At 48.4% G+C, this 21240-nt stretch overlaps 1 pseudogene; it reads left to right on the top strand.

Moving 5' to 3' along the window:
- Window positions 1-4636: 4636 nt before the first annotated feature.
- Window positions 4637-14495, top strand: LOC144678147 (C-type lectin domain family 17, member A-like; annotated as a pseudogene).
- The last annotated feature ends 6745 nt before the right edge of the window (window positions 14496-21240 follow it).

Below are 21240 nucleotides of genomic sequence, written 5' to 3'. Positions count from 1 at the left end.
TGCAAGTGAGAGAGACAGAGAGAGATGGTGAGAGAGACTGGGAGTGAGACAGAGAGAGAGAGACAGAGAGAGAGACATAGTGTGAGACGGTGACAGACATTGAAGCTGAGAGACAGAGAGAGGGATGGTGAATGAGATTGAGAGAGAGGGAGAGAGCGATGGTGAGAGAGAGACTGAGGGTTTGGGGGACCATTGGTGGGACAGAGTGAGGGCGAGAGAGAGAGAGAGAGACAGAAAGAGAATGAAAATTACACAGAAACCGAGAGACAGAGAGAGACAAAAGGAATGAAAAAGAGAGAGACAGTCAGACAGAGAAAGAGATGGGGAGATAGAGATGGTGAAAGAGATTAATAAAGAGAGATGCAGAGATCTGGAGAGTGTAAGAGAAAGAGAGAGAGAGGTGGTGAGATAGATTGAGAGAGAGACAGAGAGAGAGAAGGTGACAGAGAGATTGAGAGAGAGGGAGACAGAGAGAAAGATGGTGAGAGAGACAGAAAGAGGGGGACAGAGAGAGAGAGGTGGTGAGAGAGATTGAGAGAGAGGGAGACAGAGGCAGTGATGGTGAGAGACATTGAGAGAGGGAGACAGAGAGCGAGATGATGAGAGAGATTGAGAGAGAGGGAGACAGAGAGAGAGATGGTGAGAGAGATTGAGAGAGAGGGAGACAGAGAGAGAGATGGTGAGAGAGATTGAGAGAGAGGGAGACAGAGAGAGAGATGGTGAGAGAGATTGAGAGAGAGGGAGACAGAGAGAGAGATGGTGAGAGAGATTGAGAGAGAGGGAGACAGAGAGAGAGATGGTGAGAGAGATTGAGAGAGAGGGAGACAGAGAGAGAGATGGTGAGAGAGATTGAGAGAGAGGGAGACAGAGAGAGAGATGGTGAGAGAGATTGAGAGAGAGGAACTGCTGCCCCTGGAGTCAGTACAACCAGCCTCTCATTCTGATCTCAGGGGAAGTGTCTTTGTGAAATGGATCCAAGAGGCAGAAATAGTTTTGAGGAAGTTTTCACCCTGACATCGAGTCTGAGGAAAGACTGAGACACATCTGAGAGAGAGAGAGAAGCAGACAGGACAGGAACGGAGGAGAGAGACCCCCTCAGACACAAACCATGGAGCCTGCGGTGTGACCACCTCTCTATACGTCCCTATCCACGATACTCTCCACCTCGCGGATGCTCCACCGTGTCCCCAGCCGCCGCTCCAGCTCCAAATTCCCGGCTTCCAGGAGCTGCAGCTGGAGACACTTCCCGCACACAGGCTGGTCCCGGGCACTGGAAACGTGTCCGGCTTCCCACATAGAGCAGGATGAGCACACCACGGCTTTGAGCTCTCCTGCCATGACTGACCCCTTTAAATTAAATTAAACCTTTTGGAAGATACTTAATATCAAATAATATCAATTACTCTCGGGCCCTTCTTCCCTGCTCCTCGCTGTTACAGAATATGGTCCTTACAAACGATGAATCACAAAATAAGACATTAAAAACGATCAGTAATAAGAGTAGTAAATGCTGCCCCGGCCGCACTCACAGGATCACCTCGTTCCTGCCTCACCGACTCCCTCAGTCACCCCTGTTCACCCGGCTCCTCTTGCGATTCCCTTCAACTGCCGGCTCCGCTCGAGCGCGCAGGGGGCGGGGTCAGACAGCGCGCGCAGGAGGCGGGGTTACACAGAGTTCGCAGGGGGTTGGGTGATACAGGGCGGGCAGGAGGCAGGGGGCGGGCTAATACAGAGCGGGCAGGGGGCGGGGTTATTGGTAGAGGGCAGGGGGCGGGGTTACACAGAGCGGCAAGGGGGCGGGGTAGCACAGAGCGGGAAGGGGGCAGTGTGACAGAGTGGGCAGGGGGCGTGGTCTCACAGAGCGGGCAGGGGGTTGTTGAATTTGTTGGTGTTTTCTATATTGAGGTTGTTATTGAATTTGGTGTTTTCAATGTTGAGGTTATTGAGGTTGTTCGTGTTTCTCAATGTTGAGGTTGTTGTTGAATTTGTTGGTGTTTCTCAATGTTGAGGTTGTTGTTGAATTTGTTGGTGTTTCTCAATGTTGAGGTTGTTGTTGAATTTGTTGGTGTTTCTCAATGTTGAGGTTGTTGTTGAATTTGTTGGTGTTTCTCAATGTTGAGGTTGTTGTTGAATTTGTTGGTGTTTCTCAATGTCGAGGTTGTTGTTGAATTTGTTGGTGTTTCTCAATGTTGAGGTTGTTGTTGAATTTGTTGGTGTTTTACAATGTTGATGTTGAATTTGTTGGTGCTTCTCAATGTTGGGGTTGTTGTTGAAATTGTGGGTGCTTTCCAATGTTGGGGTTGTTGAATTTGAAAAGCACCAACGATGATGGGGTTGTTGTTGAATTTGTTGGTGTTTTTCAAGGTTGAAGTTGTTGTTGAAGTTATCGTTGTTTTGTGATCTTGATGTTTTACAACCTCGCCTCGCACACTGGAACGCTTGATCTGAAATAAGATCATCTTTCTTCTGCAGAATGTTGGAGGGTTTTTCATCCTGGACACTCACGACTCTGTGATCACGGATTCGCTCATCAATCCCTGTTTCTGGAAAAGACTCACCTGACTGTATAGGTCGGCTTGGAATTATCCAAACGATTCCCCAGGTTGCTACGAGGGCTGGTTAGAATGTGTTCATTGAATTACTAAGTTTCGCTTCGGGCTTAAGTGAGTGTCAAAGGTGTTAGAAATAGGCTCAAACCCGCTGTCGACTCCTCTGCCCTTTGACAACGCCATCTGCCACTGGACCTACTGCATACAGAAAGGTCCTGACCTGAAGCTTCTGCTCTTTCACGTGAAGGCCTGACGCTGCTCAATACTGGAGACAATGATGTTTCCATAACTCCCACTGCTGGCCTCTCTGCAGGCACTCGGGGCAGTTAAATGGACCAGGAAGGGGTAGGGACTGCTAACCAGGGATGGTCATCCTTACCTCCCTCCAGTGTTCTTCCGTCTTCCATCAATGTGTTACAAGCTGCTATCGAGCTGTTGTCACCCTGAGGTTCCTTCGAGGGCAACCATGTGTCTCATGCATCAATGTCTCCACGGCTGCCACCATGTTATATAATGGTCCTTCCATCTTGGCCTCTAGGCATGGGACTTGGCTATTGGGCACCCTGTAGATTCGCTTTGGTATCTGCACAACAGTTGTTTACTATTGCGACTTGTGAACAGGTTACAGAGTAGGCACATTACACCTAGGCATGTTTCCAATCCCTCTCTCTCTTTCAAGAGTCTAACTCATGACTGATTGAGGTTGTTGATATATCATCATCTATGTCATATATGAGCATATCACACCTGTTAACCATTTATGCTCCAGAGCAGACTACATGGGCACAATCTCTAAAAATATTACTCTGGGGTTGTTCCAGAGGACTGGAGAATTGCGTTACCACCTTGCTCAACACAGGGTGAAAAGATAAACCCAGCAACTACAAGCCAGTTAGTTTAACCTTGACGGTGAGGAAGCTTCTGGAAACAATAATCCAGGAGAAAATTAAATTGTCACAAGGACAAATGCAGGTGAATTAAGGAAAACCAGCACGGATGTGTTCTGGGAAAATACTGTTTAATGAACTTGCTGGAGTTTTATTGATGAGGCAACAGAGAGGGTCTATGAGGGTACCACTGTAGATGTAGTGTACATGGACTTCCAGAAGGCATTCGATACAGTGCCACACAACAGGCTTGTGAGCAAAGTTATAGCTCACGGGATGAAAGGGATAGCAACAACGTGAATAGAGAGGGAGAAACTGACCCACTGGGGGAAGGAGCGAGGAAGAGAGGGACACAGATTTCAGTTAATCGGTAAAAGAAGCAATTGTGTTTTCCAGCTCGTTGTGGGCACTTTCTGGGTAAATGTCAGGACACCGAACACACCTAAGGGATTGGTCACAGCAAAAGTGCGTAGGTTGGTGTATGAAGGAATTGAGAAGTTAGGAGCAGTATTACAAAGTTGGAGATCTTGTACACATGTCTGAGTTGGTAGGTTCCTCAGAATGAACTATTCTAGACAGGAAAGGGAAAGACAAACTGTACTTCTGTCTCTCACCAACTGTGCGTATGCAGAAGGTGTTTTGAATTCTTTGTGAAGTATGTTGTGGTGTGTTTTCCCAAACCCTCAGTGTGTCTGATCCGCTTTACTAATCACTCACAGCAAACTCAGATTATGATCTACTCGGGCTCGTTTATTTACATTTAAAACCCGGGGCGGGAATGTTCACAATGTCACACTCTCACTCGCACTCACACAACTCACACACCACATGTACACAACACATACACTCACACACAGACACACACAACATATACACAGGCATTCACACAAACACCCACACACACACTCACACGTGGACACATACAGACACTCACACACTCACACAAGCAAACACTCACACACACAAACACACAGACACACAGACATACACACACAAACATATACATACAAAAATACATACACATACAAACACACAAAAAAACATGCACCCACATACACTCTCTCTCACACACACACACACACACACACACAGATGCACACATACACAGACACACATACGCATACACACACACACACACACACACACACACTCTCACAACGATACAGTAATGGAAGATAGACAAAGGAAAATTTTACAACTATGGATAGTAACAGTACAAGAACCACGGAGATGAAAATGAGTTCACATGATTTCCAGAGTCTGAGAAGAAAAAGTCCAAAGGGTATTTCCGATGTGACCGGGTTCAGTCCCGAGTACAGTGAGAGCTTACTGCATGCAAATTGAATGCCTCTTTTCTGACATGACAACTATGAAAACATTCTAAGGAGTTGCTTCATTGGCTGCAAAAGTACATTGGGGATCTCCTGAATTAGTGAAAGGTGCTAGTGAAATGCAGCGCTTCTCTCCTGTAACATTTCGTCAGATTCCAGCCTGCATTTATAATGGGGTTTTCCAATGTCAACCATCACACTGTCATTCCCCCCATAGCCCTGTACAAATCCCCAACTAATCCCACTGTCCCGCTCTTTCCCCAAAGCCCTGTATCAATCCCAAACTAATCCCACTGTCCCGCTCTTTCCCCATAGCCCTGTATCAATCCCCAACTAATCCCACTGTCCCGCTCTCTCCCCATAGCCCTGTATCAATCCCCAAACTAATCCCACTGTCCCGCTCTTTCCCCAAAGCCCTGTATCAATCCCCAAACTAATCCCATTGCCCCGCTCTCTCCCCATAGCCCTGTACAAATCCCCAACTAATCCCACTGTCCCGCTCTCACCCCATATCCCTGTATCAATCCCCAAACTAATCCCATTGCCCCGCGCTCTCCCCATAGCCCTGTATCAATCCCCAACTAATCCCACTGTCCCGCTCTCACCCCATAGCCCTGTATCAATCCCCAAACTAATCCCACTGTCCCGCTCTCTCCCCATAGCCCTGTACCAATCCCCAACTAATCCCACTGTCCCGCTCTTTCCCCATAGCCCTGTATCAATCCCCAAACTAATCCCACTGTCCCGCTCTTTCCCCATAGCCCTGTATCAATCCCAAACTAATCCCATTGCCCCGCTCTCTCCCCATAGCCCTGTATCAATCCCCAAACTAATCCCACTGTCCCGCTCTCTCCCCATAGCCCTGTATCAATCCCAAACTAATCCCACTGTCCCGCTCTCTCCCCATAGCCCTGTATCAATCCCCAAACTAATCCCATTGCCCCGCTCTCCCCCCATGTCCCTGTATCAATCCCAAACTAATCCCACTGTCCCGCTCTCTCCCCATAGCCCTGTATCAATCCAAAACTAATCCCACTGCCCCACTCTCTCCCCATAGCCCTGTACAAATCCCAAACTAATCCCACTGTCCCGCTCTCACCCCATAGCCCTGTATCAATCCCAACTAATCATCCTGTCCCGCTCTCTCTCTCTCCATGCGACGCTGGGACTCACCTCACTGGGCTCCCATCCACCCGTTTCCAGTTTCCTTCACTCTCTCGATCTGTTAGTCCGATCCAGTAATCCCCATGAGTGTTCTCGACAGATATCTTTATGAAATTCTGCAGCGGATACAATGATGGGGTGTGAACAGTTAGTTTTACGTCCTTAATTCACACTGACACAGACAGACACACACACACACGGACACACTCACTCACTCTCACACACACACACAACTGATACACAAAATGCCCCAAACTCAGGAAATTCTCCCTCATTCCCTCTGATTAAATATCAGGAAGACTGAAGCTGTTGTTTTCCGTCTCTGTTCCAAACTCCATTCCCAAGTTACCGACTCCATCCTGGGAACTCTCTGAGTCTGAACCAGACAGTTCACAACCCTGGGGTTGTGTTTAATCTGGAGATGCGATTCCCACCCCATATCCGCATCATCACCAAGACGGCCTCTTCCCAACTCCGTAACATCGCCGAGAACCACCCCGGTCTCAGTTCATCGACTGTGGAAACCATCGTTCATGTAGTGTAGAGGGAGCTTTACTCTGTACCTAACCCCGAGCTGTATTTGTCCTGGGAGTGTTTGATGGGGACAGTGTAGAGGGAGCTTTACTCTGTATCTAACCCCGTGCTGTACCTGTCCTGGGAGTGTTTGATGGGGACTGTGTAGAGGGAGTTTTGCTCTGTATCTAACCCCGTGCTGTACCTGTCCTGGGAGTGTTTGATGGGGACAGTATAGAGGGAGATTTACTCTGTATCTAACCCCGTGCTGTACTTGTCCTGGGAGTATTTGATGGGGACAGTGTAGAGGGAGTATTACTCTGTATCTAACCCCGTGCTGTACCTGTCCTAGGAGTGTTTGATGGGGACAGTGTAGAGGGAGCTTTATTCTGTATCTAACCCCGTGCTGTACCTGTCCTGGGAGTGTTTGATGGGGACGGTGTAGAGGGAGCTTTACTCTGTATCTAACCCTGTGCTGTCCCTGTCCTGGGAGTGTTTGATGGGGACAGTGTAGAGGGAGCTTTACTCTGTATCTAACCCCGTGCTGTACCTGTCCTGGAAGTGTTTGATGGGGACGGTGTAGAGGGAGCTTTACTCTGTATCTAACCCCGTGCTGTATCTGTCCTGGGAGTGTTTGATGTGGACGGTGTAGAGGGAGCTTTACTCTGTATCTAACTCTCATCCATTGTATAGTTTCTCTTCCCTTTTCCAGACGATCCGGAGATCTTGTACGCGGAGCTGAATCTTCTTCCTGCCTCAGGGACAACTAAGGTCCGTACAACAGGTCAGTTACAGATATCGTATGTCAGTCGTAAGATACTGATTTGTGCCCAACCTGCTGCACTTTAGTTGTTTCTCAGGTGTGTTGTACATGAGGCATTAGGTAGACCTTGATTCTTTTAGTTTCATCTTAAGTTACACCTGAGTCAATATCGTACCTGATCCAACTCCTCTCTGTTTGTTACACCTTAGTTATGTATCTGTTAGACCTTAATTATGGATCTGCTAATCTCTGTTTGAAAATCGAATACCCTCTTCCTAACACAACTGAGCGACACGTCTCTTCCCTGTCATTTACATCTGAGTTACGTTTCCATTGCATCGTAGTTACGTCACAGTTAAGCATGAGTCCTGTCCCTGTTGTACTGTAGTGTGTCACGTGCTGCTTAGTTCCGTGTGTGTTACATCTCAATTGCAGTTAGCTTGCACCACAATCGCACGTCCGTTGCATTTTAGCTGCATTTCTGTTGGACCTCAGCCACGTGACGATCGCACCGTATCTATGTGCCTGTTGTTCCTCGGTTTCCATGCCTGCTCGTTTTGTGTTGCACTTGTTGGAGGAGTAAGTTACATGTCATCTGCCTGGAGCTGGTGAAGGAAGCATTTGAGATGCACCTGGCTATGTTCTAGTTAATCTTGGCGTTCTCCAGAGCTGATTGACATGTCGGTGTGCGTGTTGTTGCTCTGTCGTTGTCCTCTGCTTCCCACCTACGTCACACGTACTGACCAAACTGTCCTCACGTTCATCATCCCTTCTCACTCCCTCTTTCCGTCTCTCTCCGACACTTGTAGGTGAACAGGAACCAAGTTACGCCCAAGTCAACTTCACTCCACGGAGTCCGCAGCAGAACCAAGGTGACCCTGGATAAAGGTCAGGCATCCTGGGAGTGTGGGGTCAGAGGTCATAATGGTTCAGGGTAGTCGAGGGGAGGGACGTGGTGAAGTGATTCACCTCCCTATCCCTGCAACCTCCTCCAGCCCCTACAACCCTCCCTAACTCTGTAACCTCCTCCAGTGCCTACACTCCTCCCTATCTCTGTAACCTCCTCCAGAGCCGACAACCCTCCCTATCTCTGTAACCGCCTCCAGCCCCTACAACACTCTCTATCTCTGTAACCTCCTCCAGCCCCTACAACACTCCCTATCTCTGTAACCTCCTTCAGCCCCCTACACCTCTCCCTATCTCTGTAACCACCTCCAGCCCCTACAACACTCCCTATCTCTGTAACCTCCTCCAGTGCCTACACCCCTTCCTATCTCTGTAACCTCCTCCAGACCCGACACTCCTCCCGATCTCTGTAACCTCCTCCAGCTCCTACAACCCTCCCTATCTCTGTAACCACCTCCAGCCTCTACACCCCTCCCAATCTCTGTAACCTCCTCCAGCCCCTACACCCCTCCCTATCTCTGTAACCTCCTGCAGCCCCTATAATGCTCCCTATCCCTGTAACCGCCTCCAGCCCCTACAACACTCGCTCTCTGCCTCGGTCCCGCTCTCTGCCTCGGTCCCGCTCTCTGTCTGTCTCTCCATTTTTCTGTCCCTCTCTCCACTCCTTTAAGACGCTCCTTATACCAATCTCTGTGACTGACCTTTTGGTTACCTGTCCCTAATATCTCCCTGTGTGACTCGGTGTTCGATTCTCTTTGACAACTGTCCTGTACCATGCGCTGGGATGTGAAACGAGGGATATAAACGAGTAACGTGGTTGTTGATAAAAACAAAAAACTGCGGATGCTGGAAATCCAAAACAACAACATAAATACCTGAAAAAACTCAGCAGGTCTTGCAGCATCGGCGGAGAAGAGCAAAGTTGACGTTTCGAGTCGTCATGACCCTTCATCAGAACTTAGTAGAAATAGGATAGGGGTGAAATATAAGCTGGTTTAAGGGTCGGTGGAGGGGGGCGTGGGGAAGAAGGGGGTGTGGGGAGGGGGTTGTTGGGACAAGCAAGCAGTGATAGGAGGAGATAACCAAAAGATGTCACAGACAAAAGGAAAATGTGGTGCAAAATGTGGTTGTTGTTTCTCTCGATAAGGGAGGTAGATACGTCACCATTGTCTGTTCCGTGCAGTTACACAGGCTGCTCAACATGGGTCAATCTTCACTTCTCAATTCCAGATAAAACTGGACTGGAAACACCTGGAGGAAGAAGCTCAAAAAAATCTAGACGTCTCATCGTGGTCGGCCTCATTGTCTTAATCTGCAACTTCACAATTATTACAGGTCTCACAGTCCACGGTACGGGGAGGAACATCTCACTGTAACACCACGATACATCCCACACCCCTCACTGTAACACTCTGATACATCCCACACCCCTCACTGTAACACTCTGATATATCCCACACCCCTCACTGTAACACTCTGATATATCCCACACCCCTCACTGTAACACCCTGATACATCCCACACCCCTCACTGTAACACTCTGATACATCCCACACCCCTCACTGTAACACTCTGATATATCCCACACCCCTCACTGTAACACTCTGATATATCCCACACCCCTCACTGTAACACTCTGATATATCCCACACACCCCTCACTGTAACACCCTGATACATCCCACACCCCTCACTGTAACACTCTGATATATCCCACAACCCTCACTGTAACACTCTGATACATCCCACACCCCTCAATGTAACACTCTGATATAACCCACACCCCTCACTGTAACACCCTGATATATCCCACACCCCTCACTGAAACACTGATACATCCCACACCCCTCACTGTAACACTCGGATATATCCCACACCCCTCACTGTAAAACTCCGATATATCCCAAACCCCTCACTGTAACACTCCGATATATCCCACACCCCTCACTGTAACACTCCGATTTTTCCCACACCCCTCACTGTAACACTCTGATATATCCCACACCCCTCACTCTAACATTCTGATATATACCACACCCCTCACTGTAACACTCTGATAGATCCCACACCCCTCAATGTAACACTCTGATATAACCCACACCCCTCACTGTAACACCCTGATACATCACACACCCCTCACTGAAACACTGATACATCCCACACCCCTCACTGTAACACTCAGATATATCCCACACCCCTCACTGTAACACTCCGATGTATCCCAAACCCCTCACTGTAACACTCCGATATATCCCACACCCCTCACTGTAACACTCCGATTTTTCCCACACCCCTCACTGTAACACTCTGATACATCCCACACCCCTCACTCTAACACTCTGATATATCCCACACCCCTCACTGTAACACTCTGATATATCCCACACCCTTCACTGTAACACTCCGAAATACCCCACACCCCTCACTGAAACACTCTGATATATCCCACACCCCTCACTGTAACAGTCTGATATATCCCACACCCCTCACTGTAACACTCTGATATATCTCACACCCCTCACTGTAACACTCTGATATATCTCACACCCCTCACTGTAACACTCTGATATATCCCACACCCCTCACTGTAACACCCTGATATATCTCACACCCCTCACTGTAACACTCTGATATATCCCAAACCCCTCACTGTAACACCCTGATATATCCCACACCCCTCACTGTAACACTCTGATATATCCCACACCTCTCACTGTAACACCCTGAAACATCCCACACCCCTCACTGTAACACCCTGATATATCCCACACCCCTCACTGTAACACTCCGATATAACCCACACCCCTCACTGTAACACTGTTATATCCCACGCTCCTCACTGTAACACCCTGATATATCCCACACCCCTTACTGTAACACTCTGATATACCCCACGCTCCTCACTGTTGCACTCTGATATACCCCACACCCCTCGCTGTAGCACTCTGATATACCCCACACCCCTCACTGTAGCACTCTGATATACCCCACACCCCTCACTGTAACACTCTGATATATCCCACACCCCTCACTGTAACACTCTGATATATGCCACACCCCTCGCTGTAGCACTCTGATATATCCCACACTATCTCTCACCCTGACTCTGTCTCTCAGTTCTACAGATGAACAAGGAGTGCGGTGATGCTGACCGCCTGAACCGGACCTTGGCTGTTGCCCCATGGAACGTTACAGAGCTGAATGGAACGTTCCAGAAATTGTCCGAGACAGCGCGATTGCTCTGCCCAATGCTCCGAATCTGTTCAGGAGAGTGGGAGCTGCCGGCCATACTCCTGCCCCCTCCCACAACATCCCACGCTCTGCCCCATTGGGATCACCCCCACCCCTTCTCTCCCCCGCCCCCCACCCGCTGTCTCCCCACCCCCACCCCCACCCCCTGTCTTCCCACCCCCACCCCCTGTCTCCACACCCCCACCCCCTGTCTCCCCACCCCCACACCCTGTCTCCCCACCCCCACACCCTGTCTCCCCACCCCCACGCCCACCCCCTGTCTCCCCACCCCCGCCCTCCCCATCCTTCAGTCAAGGCCTTAATCTCCAAGCGGGGGAAGGCCGCACTATCCTGGCCTCTGCCTCCTGGAGTTTGGGACAGGCGAGGGGATGAATCGATCGGTGGGGTGGGGTCTGTCCGACAGATTGAAGGGATTGGATAAGGTGCAGGCGGGCCATCCAAGCTCGAAGCCTGAGTCCTACAGGTGAAACCACGGCGACCGGACCCGAGGCGTTTAAAGCAATGAAGAGATTTGATTGGGTCGATGGGGAGAAACTATTTCCTCTGATCCGGTGGGTTGTGGGGGGAGCCGGGGAGGGGGAGTCGAGAACAACGGGGAAGGTGGTTAAAATTCGAGCCAGGACGTTCAGGGGGGACATCAGGAAACACCACTTTACACAAAGGGGAGCGGAAATCAGGAACACTCCCCCCCACCCCCGAAATAAACTGTGGGGCCGGAGGTCAAAGGGAATCGTCAAAACTGAGATTGAGGGATTGTTGTTGGGGATGGAGGGTCACGGAACCGAGGGAGTTAAGGTACAGAGCAGATCCAAAAGAATGGTGTAAAATGCTCGAGAGGGGCTGAATGGCCTCCTCCTGTTCCTGTGTAACAGGCTCGAGAGGGGCTGAATGGCCTCCTCCTGTTCCTCTGTTCCAGGCTCGAGAGGGGCTGAATGACCTCCTCCTGTTCCTGTGTATCAGGCTCGAGAGGGGCTGAATGGCCTCCTCCTGTTCCTTATGCCCCGATATATTTCTCTGAATTAAGTCTGTATAATTTTGCAGAGTCTCTCTGTCCGAACAGCTGGAAAGTTCATAATCATCATTGCTATAAATTCTCAACGGAGAGCAAGGAGTGGAACTCGGCAAAAGTACATTGTGAATCCCTAAGTTCACACCTCATCATCATAAATACAGAACAGGAACAGGTGAGAATGACAGACGCATCTGTCAGAATGAGATAGAGAGAGAATATCCCTCTACACTGTCCCCATCAAACACTCCCAGGACAGGTACAGCACAGGGTTAGATACAGAGTAAAGCTCCCTCTACACTGTCCCCATCAAACATTCCCAGGACAGGTACAGCACAGGGTTAGATACAGAGTAAAGCTCACTCTACACTGTCCCCATCAAACACTCCCAGGACAGGGACAGCACAGGGTTAGATACAGAGTAAAGCTCCCTCTACACTGTCCCCATCAAACATTCCCAGGACAGGTACAGCACAGGGTTAGATACAGAGTAAAGCTCCCTCTACACTGTCCCCATCAAACACTCCCAGGACAGGTACAGCACAAGGTTAGATACAGAGTAAAGCTCCCTCTACATCGTCCCCATCAAACACTCCCAGGACAGGTACAGCACAAGGTTAGATACAGAGTAAAGCTCCCTCTACACCCTCCCCATCAAACACTCTCAGGACAGGTACAGCACGGTGTTAGGTACAGAGTAAAGGTCCCTCTACACAGTCCCCAGCAAACACTCCCAGGACAGGTACAGCACAGGGTTAGATACAGAGTAAAGCTCCCTCTACACTGTCCCCATCAAACACTCCCAGGACAGGTACAGCACGGGGTTAGATACAGAGTAAAGCTCCCTCCACACTGTCCCCATCAAACAATCCCAGGACAGGTATAGCACGGGGTCAGATAAAGAGTAATGCTCCCTCTACACTACATGAACGAGGGTTTCAGTAGTCGATGAGCTGAGACCGGGGTGGTTCTGGGTGATGTTACGGAGTTGGGAAGAGGCCGCCATGGTGACGATGTGGATATGGGGTGGGAATCCCATCTCCAGGTTAAACACAACCCCAGGGTTGTGAACAGTCTGGTTCAGACTCAGATAGTTCCCAGGATGGAGTCGGTAACTCAGGAATGGAGTTTGGAACAGAGACGGAAAACAACAGCTTCAGTCTTCCCGATATTTAATCAGATGGAATGAGGGAGAATTTCCTGAGAAAGGGTTTGGGGCATTTTGTGTATCAGTTGTGTGTGCGTGTTTGTGTGAGTTAAGGCAGTCATACTAACTGAACACATTCCATCATTGTATCTGCTGCAGAATTTCATAAAGAAATCTATCGAGAACAATCCTGGGGATTACTGGATCGGATTAACAGATCGAGAGAGTGAAGGAAACTGGAAATGGGTGGATGGGAACCCAGTGAGGTGAGTCCCAGCGTCGCATGGAGAGAGAGACCAGGACAAGGGGATTAGTTTGGGATTGATACAGGGCTATGGGGAGAGAGTGGGACAGTGGGATTAGTTTGGGATTGATACAGGGCTATGGGGAGAGAGTGGGGCAGTGGGATTAGTTTGGGATTGATACAGGGCTATGGGGAGAGAGCGGGACAGTGGGATTAGTTTGGGGTTGATACAGGGCTATGGGGAGAGAGCGGGACAGTGGGATTAGTTTGGGATTGATACAGGGCTATGGGGAGAGAGCGGGGCAGTGGGATTAGTTTGGGGATTGATGCAGGGCTATGGGGAGAGAGCGGGACAGTGGGATTAGTTTGGGGATTGATGCAGGGCTATGGGGAGAGAGCGGGACAGTGGGATTAGTTTGGGGATTGATACAGGGCTATGGGGAGAGAGCGGGAAAGTGGGATTAGTTTGGGATTTGTACAGGGCTGCTGGCAACTTGTTGAGTCTGTACAGGAATGTGTTGGATTTTTATCGGTATTTTTTATTTCCTCATTTCCCAGTTTTACCCGATGGGAGCAGGGTCAAGCGAATAATCTATTATTATGAAGACTGCGCTATTTTCAGAACCAGTGACTGGAATGATGTCTGTTGCACCCGTTACTTCCATTTCATCTGTGAGAAAAGGGCACTGCCCTGCGTCGAGGCAGCTGATATTGAGAAATATTGTTCCTGAAGAGAGAGTGGGACACAGAACGAGAGTGTCAGGATTGTCCAAAGATCCCCAGCCCCTCCTCCCTTACCCACAATCCCCGACTGCCCGAGGCCACGTCCGAATGATGGAAGTTCATCTGTTCCTCCTCTCCCCCAGGAGGAGCCCCCTGCAGCGCCACCAGTGGTAGGAGGCAGGAATGACAGCGTGACGGTTGACATTGGAAAACCCCATTATAAGTCCAGACAGTAATCCGGTGAAATGTTACAGGCCGGAAGTCCTGCATTTCTCTAGCACCTTTCACGAACTCAGGAGATCCCCAATGTGCTTTTGCAGCCAATGAACTTTGCAGCCAAAAACTTTGTTTTCATAGTTGTCATGTCCAAAACGAGGCATTGAATTTGCGTGCAGTAAGCTCCCACTGGACTCAGGATTGAAATCGTTCACATCGGAAATAACCTTTGGACATTTTCTTCTCCGACTTTGGAAATCATGTGAACTAATTTTCATCTCCGTGGTTCTTGTACTGTTACTATCCATAGTTGTAAAAGTTTCCTTTTTCTGTCCTCCATTACTCTGTGTTTGAGTGTGTGTGTGTGTGTGTATGTGTGTGTGTGCATGCACGCACGGGGGGTGGGGGTGTGCGTATGTGCATCTGTGTGTGTGTGTGTCTGTGCATGTACATCTGTGTTTCTTTGTCTCTGTGTGTGCGCATTTGGGCTTTTGGGCATGTGTGTGTGCAAGTGTGTGTGCATGTGTTTGTGTGTGTGAATGTGTGTGTGTGTGCATGTGTTTGTGTGTGTGAATGTGTGTGTGTGTGAATATGTATGTGTGTGTATGCGTGTGAGTTTGTGAGTGTTTGTGTGTGTGAGAGAGAGCTTTAGAGTGTGTGTGTGGTCCAGAGTGTGACATTATGAACACTCCTTCCCCGGGTTTTAAATGTAAATAAACTAACCCAAGTTGATCACAATGTAAATTTGCTGTGAGTGATTAGTAAAGTGGATCAGACACACTGAGGGTTTGGGAAAACACACCACAACATTCTTCACAAAGAATTCAAAACACCTTCTGCGTACGAACAGTTGGTGAGAGACAGAAGTACAGTGTGCCTGTCCCTCTCCTGTCCAGAACAGTTCGTTCTGAGGAACCTACCAACTCAGACACATGTACAAGATCTCCAACTTTGTAATACTGCTCCTAAATTCTCAATTCCTTCATACACCAGCCTACGTACTTTTGCTGTAACCATTCCTCTCCCTATGCTCTGTTAAGATGCAGCAGATGATGTGTGCCAGGCGGATCAAATCCACGAGGGAATCCTGATCATGTGGTCACAACTGTTTTGCAATTTATATTTTAATTCGAGATGCCTGCCCTGAATTCAGTAATAATAAGTCCACCAAGACTCTAGAGATTTTTTTACTAACCTAAATTAAACATTCATTAACAAAAGAAATGATTGTAAGCACATACACGGGTCGACAAATTACTACTATAATAACTCCAAAAAGCCCCTAATTAATCGAGCTTCCAGCTACACCCCCATTAAGGCAACAGGAAAAATCAATTAGACTTTCAAACAGATCCAGGCAAATCATAACAATACGGTGTACAGTAGAATCCAAAGTGTGTTTTTCCCAGCTTCAGTTTCTGTGGACAGCAGCTTAATGCTGGAGGCTTTTCACACTTCTGGGAGATCTTGCAATGCCTTTCCCTCTGACACACAGCTTCTTCTCCTTTATACACGTTTATCCCTTTTAATGTCAATCCCATTGTTCCCAAAAGTCTTTGGATCTTTACCTTTCTCATAATATAAATCTCTTTATGGTGCTAATACTATCAGTAACCATAGGGAAAAATAAACACACTGCTTGGCCTCGCTTCTCTGGCAAGGCGTGCACGTCTCTTTGAAATTCAAACTACTCTGATTTATCTAAAAATGCAAATTCTCCTCACCGCACATTCTAAAACTTCAGCCATGTTTACCTATTGAGCATTTCAAACTGAGCTTCTTTTCATGAATCTCAGCCTCCAGACCAGCTGTCTCCAAGCCGATTAAACACAGAGAAACTGTCCAAACCCCACTATTCACCTACTTTTACAATAAATCACAATAACATTCTGAGAATGATTATATTTCCATTACAGCTCTTTGCCGGTGTCTCCGAGTTTTTATTTATTGGTTCATGGGTTGTGGACATCCCTGGCTTGGCCAGCATTTATGCCCATCCCTAATCGCACTTGCTCAGAGGGCATTTAAGGGTCAACCCCATTGCTCTGGGTTTGATGGGGGTGTCTGCATCTCGAAACTTACAAATTACAAAAATGGGTTGTAACAGTTGTTTCAAGTTTCCGTCTGGGATTTGAATTTGAAGCCCTCGGCCTTTACCCTTGGCTGTGACATAATAAGGTTACATTCAGATCGGACATGGTCTTACTGAATGGTGGGGCAGGTACAACGGGCTGAATGGCCTCCTGCTGCTCCTGGTTCCTATGTTCACATGTTCGTATGGACGTACCTACACTCACTGCCTGGTCGGTGAAGGCAAGGCCTGACCTCAATGCTCACCGGGAGGACCAATGGGAAGAAAAACCTTCCACTTTGGAATAAAATGACAAGTGATATTTGCTGCCAGGTTATTGGTTAGTGTTTCCAGGAGGTTTCAGAGGATCATTCAGTCTGTGTGTGTGTCAGTGTCTGTTTGTGTGAGTGTGTGTCTGTGTGTGTGTCAGTGTCTGAGTGTGTGTCAGTGTCTGAGTGTGTGTGTCTGAGTGTGTGTCAGTGTGTGTGTCAGTGTGTGTGTGTGAGTGTCTGTGTGTGTGTCAGTGTGAGTGTGTATCAGTGTGTGTGTGTGTGTCAGTGTGTGTGTGAATGTGTGGGTGTGTGAGTGTGTGTCAGTGTCTGTGTGTGTGAGTGTCTGAGTGTGTGTCAGTTTGTGTGTGTGTCAGTGTGTGCGTGTGAGTCTGTGTGTGTCTGAATGTGAGAGTGTGAGTGTGTGTCAGTGTCTGAGTGTGTGTGTGTGTGCGTGTGAGTGTGTGTCAGTGTCTGAGTGTGTCTGTGTGTGTGTCAGTGTCTGAGTGTGTGAGTGTCTGTGTGTGTGTCAGTGTCTGTGTGTGTGAGTGTGTGTCAGTGTGTGTGGGTGTGTGTGAGTGTGTGTCAGTGTCTGTGTGTATGAGTGTGAGTGTGTGTGTGTGTGTGTGGGTGTGTGCGCGTGTGAGTGTGTGTCAGTGTCTGTGTGTGTTGGTGTGTGAGTGTATAGACCTTTTCCAGTTACAACAAGCAGTCGAGATGCTTGTGAAATGATTTTGAATTCTGCCGATGTTCCCTGAAGCCAGGTTGGCTCTCCCTGTGCTTGGCAAAAATGTAAAGCCTTCGGCAGCTGCTGTACATGGTTAACTGAACCACTTTGTCACACAGGTCTAAGGGGAAGTGGCATTACAAAAATGAAGAAAATAGAAACAGTTTTGAGGAAGTTTACGCCCTGACATTGAGTCTGAGGAAAGATTGAGACACATCTGAGAGAGAGAGAGAGAATCAGACAGGACAGGAACGGAGGAGAGAGACCCCCTCAGACACAAACCATGGAGCAGGACAGCGACTACATGAATATCAGACACATCAAAAACAACACGACAGCTCCCAGTGAACGTAAGTTAAACTGTTCAATGGAGGGAGAGAGAGAATTAAAAAGAGGGACAGCGAGATAGAGAGAGACAGAGAGAGGTGGAGATGGAGAAACAGAAAGAGAAAAAGAGCAAGAATGAGAGAGAGGTCAACAAGAATGAGAGAGAGATTGAAAGAGAGAGTGAGAGAGACACATGCATAGAGAGAGAGAGGGAAAAACAGAAAGAGAGAATAAGAGAGACAGAGAGTCAGAAAGTGAGATAGAGTGTTTGGTAAAGATAGTACATGGGAAGCTTTACTCTGTATCTAACACCATGCTGTACCTGTCCTGGGAGTGTTTGATGGGGACGGTGTAGAGGGAGCTTTACTCTGTATCTAACCCCGTGCTGTACCTGTCCTGGGAGTGTTTGATCGGGACAGTGCAGAGGGAGCTTTACGCTGTATCTAACCCCGTGCTGTACCTGTCCTGGGAGTGTTTGATGGGGACAGTGTAGAGGGAGCTTTACTCTGTATCTAACCCCGTGCTTTACCTGTCCTGGGAGTGTTTAATGGGGACGGTGTAGAGGGAGCTTTACTCTGTATCTAAGCCCATGCTGTACCTGTCCTGGGAGTGTGTGATGGGGACAGTGTAGAGGGAGCTTTACTCTGTATCTAAGCCCATGCTGTACCTGTCCTGGAAGTGCTTGATGGGGACGGTGTAGAGGGAGCTTTACTCTGTATCTAACCCCGTGCTGTACCTGTCCTGGGTGTGTTTGATGGGGACAGTGTAGAGGGAGCTTTACTCTGTATCTAAGCCCATGCTGTACCTGTCCTGGGAGTGTTTGATGGGGACGGTGTAGAGGGAGCTTTACTCTGTATCTAACCCCGTTCTGTACCTGTCCTGGGTGTGTTTGATGGGGACAGTGTAGAGGGAGCTTTACTCTGTATCTAACCCCATGCTGTACCCATCCTGGGAGTGTTTGATGGGGACGGTGTAGAGGGAGCTTTACTCTGTATCTAACCCCGTGCTGTACCTGCCCTGGGAGTGTTTGATGGGGACAGTGTAGAGGGAGCTTTACTCTGCATCTAACCCCGTGCTGCACCTGTCCTGGGAGTGTTTGATGGGGGACGGGGTAGAGGGAGCTTTAGTCTGTATCTAACCCCGTGCTGTACCTGTCCTGGGAGTGTTTGATGGGGACGGTGTAGAGGGAGCTTTACTCTGTATCTAACCCCGTGCTGTACCTGCCCTGCGAGTGTTTGATGGGGAAAGTGTAGAGGGAGCTTTACTCTGTATCTAACCCCAGGCTGTACATGTCCTGGGATTGTTTGATGGGGACAATGTAGAGGGAGCTTTACTCTGTATCTAACCCCGTGCTGTACCTGTCCTGGGAGTGTTTGATGGGGCAGTGTAGAGGGAGCTTTACATTGTATCTAACCCCGTGCTGTCCCTGTCCTGGGAGTGGTTGATGGGGTTGGTGTAGAGGGAGCTTTACTCTATATCTAACCCCAGGCTGTACCTGTCCTGGGAGTGTTTGATGGGGACAGTGTAGAGGGAGCTTTACTCTGTATCTAACCCCGTGCTGTACCTTTCCTGGGAGTGTTTGATGGGGACAGTATAGTGGGAATTTTACTCCGTATCTATGTTTATCCCCAGAAGCCTTGAGCTGCCTGGGCCCTGTGATGCAGAGAACTCTCGCTAAACCTCTCCTCCTATATATCTGACTCTCACTCTCTGTCTCTCTCCATTTCTCTCCCTCTTTATCCGGCTCTCTCTCTCTCTGTCTGTCTCTCTCTCTCTCTACCCTCCTTAAGACGCTCCTTGTACCGATCTCTGTGTCTGTGCTTTTGGTTTCCTGTCCCTAATATCTCCCTGTGTGACTCGGTGTTCGATTCTCTTTGATAAGCCTCCTGTACCGTGTGCTGGGATGTGAAACGAGGGATATAAACGAGTAACGTAGTTGTTGTTTCTCTCAATAAGGGAGGTAGATACGTCACCATTGTCTGTTCCGTGCAGTTACACAGGCTGCTCAACGTGGGTCAATCTTTACTTCTCTATTCCAGGTAAAACTGGGCAGGAAACAGCTGGAGGAAGAAGATCAATAACTTCAACAAATCTTGGCATCGCCTGCCTCATTGTCTTAATCATCAGTTTGGCTATTGCAATAGGGCTGGGAGTCCCAGGTAGGAAGCTGAACCTCACATTGAAACTGTTACAGAGAGTGAACGGAGGCAATACTGAACTCCTTTATTTTCTCACCCTCTGTCCGTAAGCAGGGGTGTTTTCATGTTGGAAATAGGCTGTGGTGCGTTTACCCAAACCCTCAGTTTGTGAGGTCAGATTTTAAGGGAGAAGCAGCAACATCTCTCTAGGTTTAAATCAGCAGCGTAGTTTATTCATACATTCAAACCCGGGGGGGTCATCACAACTTCATACACACACATATGCACATAACAGGAGCATAGGAAAAAGCTTTTTTACAGCTTTCAATTACTTAATCGAAGTTGTTTGGTTGAAGAAGGGCCACATTTCAAATAAAGCAAAAGCAAAAGTTTACGATCCCTTTCAAACACGACACAGCCAATGATATATCCTACACCCCTCACTGTAACACTCTGATATATCCCACACCCCTCACTGTAACACTCTGATATATCCCGCATACCTCACTGTAAATCTCTGATATATCCCACATCCCACAATGTCACACTCTGCTATATCCCACACCCCTCACTGTAACACATTAATATATACCACACGCCCCACTGTAACACACTGATATATCCCACACCCCTCGCTGTAACATTTTGAAATATCCCACACCCCTGACTGTAACACTCTGATATATCCCACACACCTCACTGTAACACACTCTGATATATCCCACATCCCTCACTGCAACACTCTGATATATCCCACACTCCTCACAGCAACACTGTGATATACCCCACATCCCTCACGGTAACACTGTGATGTACCCCACACCCCTCACTGTAACACTCTGATATATCTCACACCCCTCACTGTAACACTCTGATATATCCCACACCCCTCACTGTAACACTCTGATATATCCCGCAGACCTCACTGTAAATCTCTGATATATCCCACACCCCACATTGTAACACTCTGATATATCCCACACCCCTCACTGTAATACTCTGATA

The sequence above is a fragment of the Cetorhinus maximus genome, unplaced genomic scaffold (assembly GCF_964194155.1).
Source record: "Cetorhinus maximus unplaced genomic scaffold, sCetMax3.hap1.1 HAP1_SCAFFOLD_3698, whole genome shotgun sequence".
NCBI classification, from domain to species: Eukaryota; Metazoa; Chordata; class Chondrichthyes; order Lamniformes; family Cetorhinidae; genus Cetorhinus; species Cetorhinus maximus.
The sequence above is the reverse complement of the archived record's forward strand: the minus strand, read 5'-3'. Positions and strand labels throughout refer to the sequence as shown.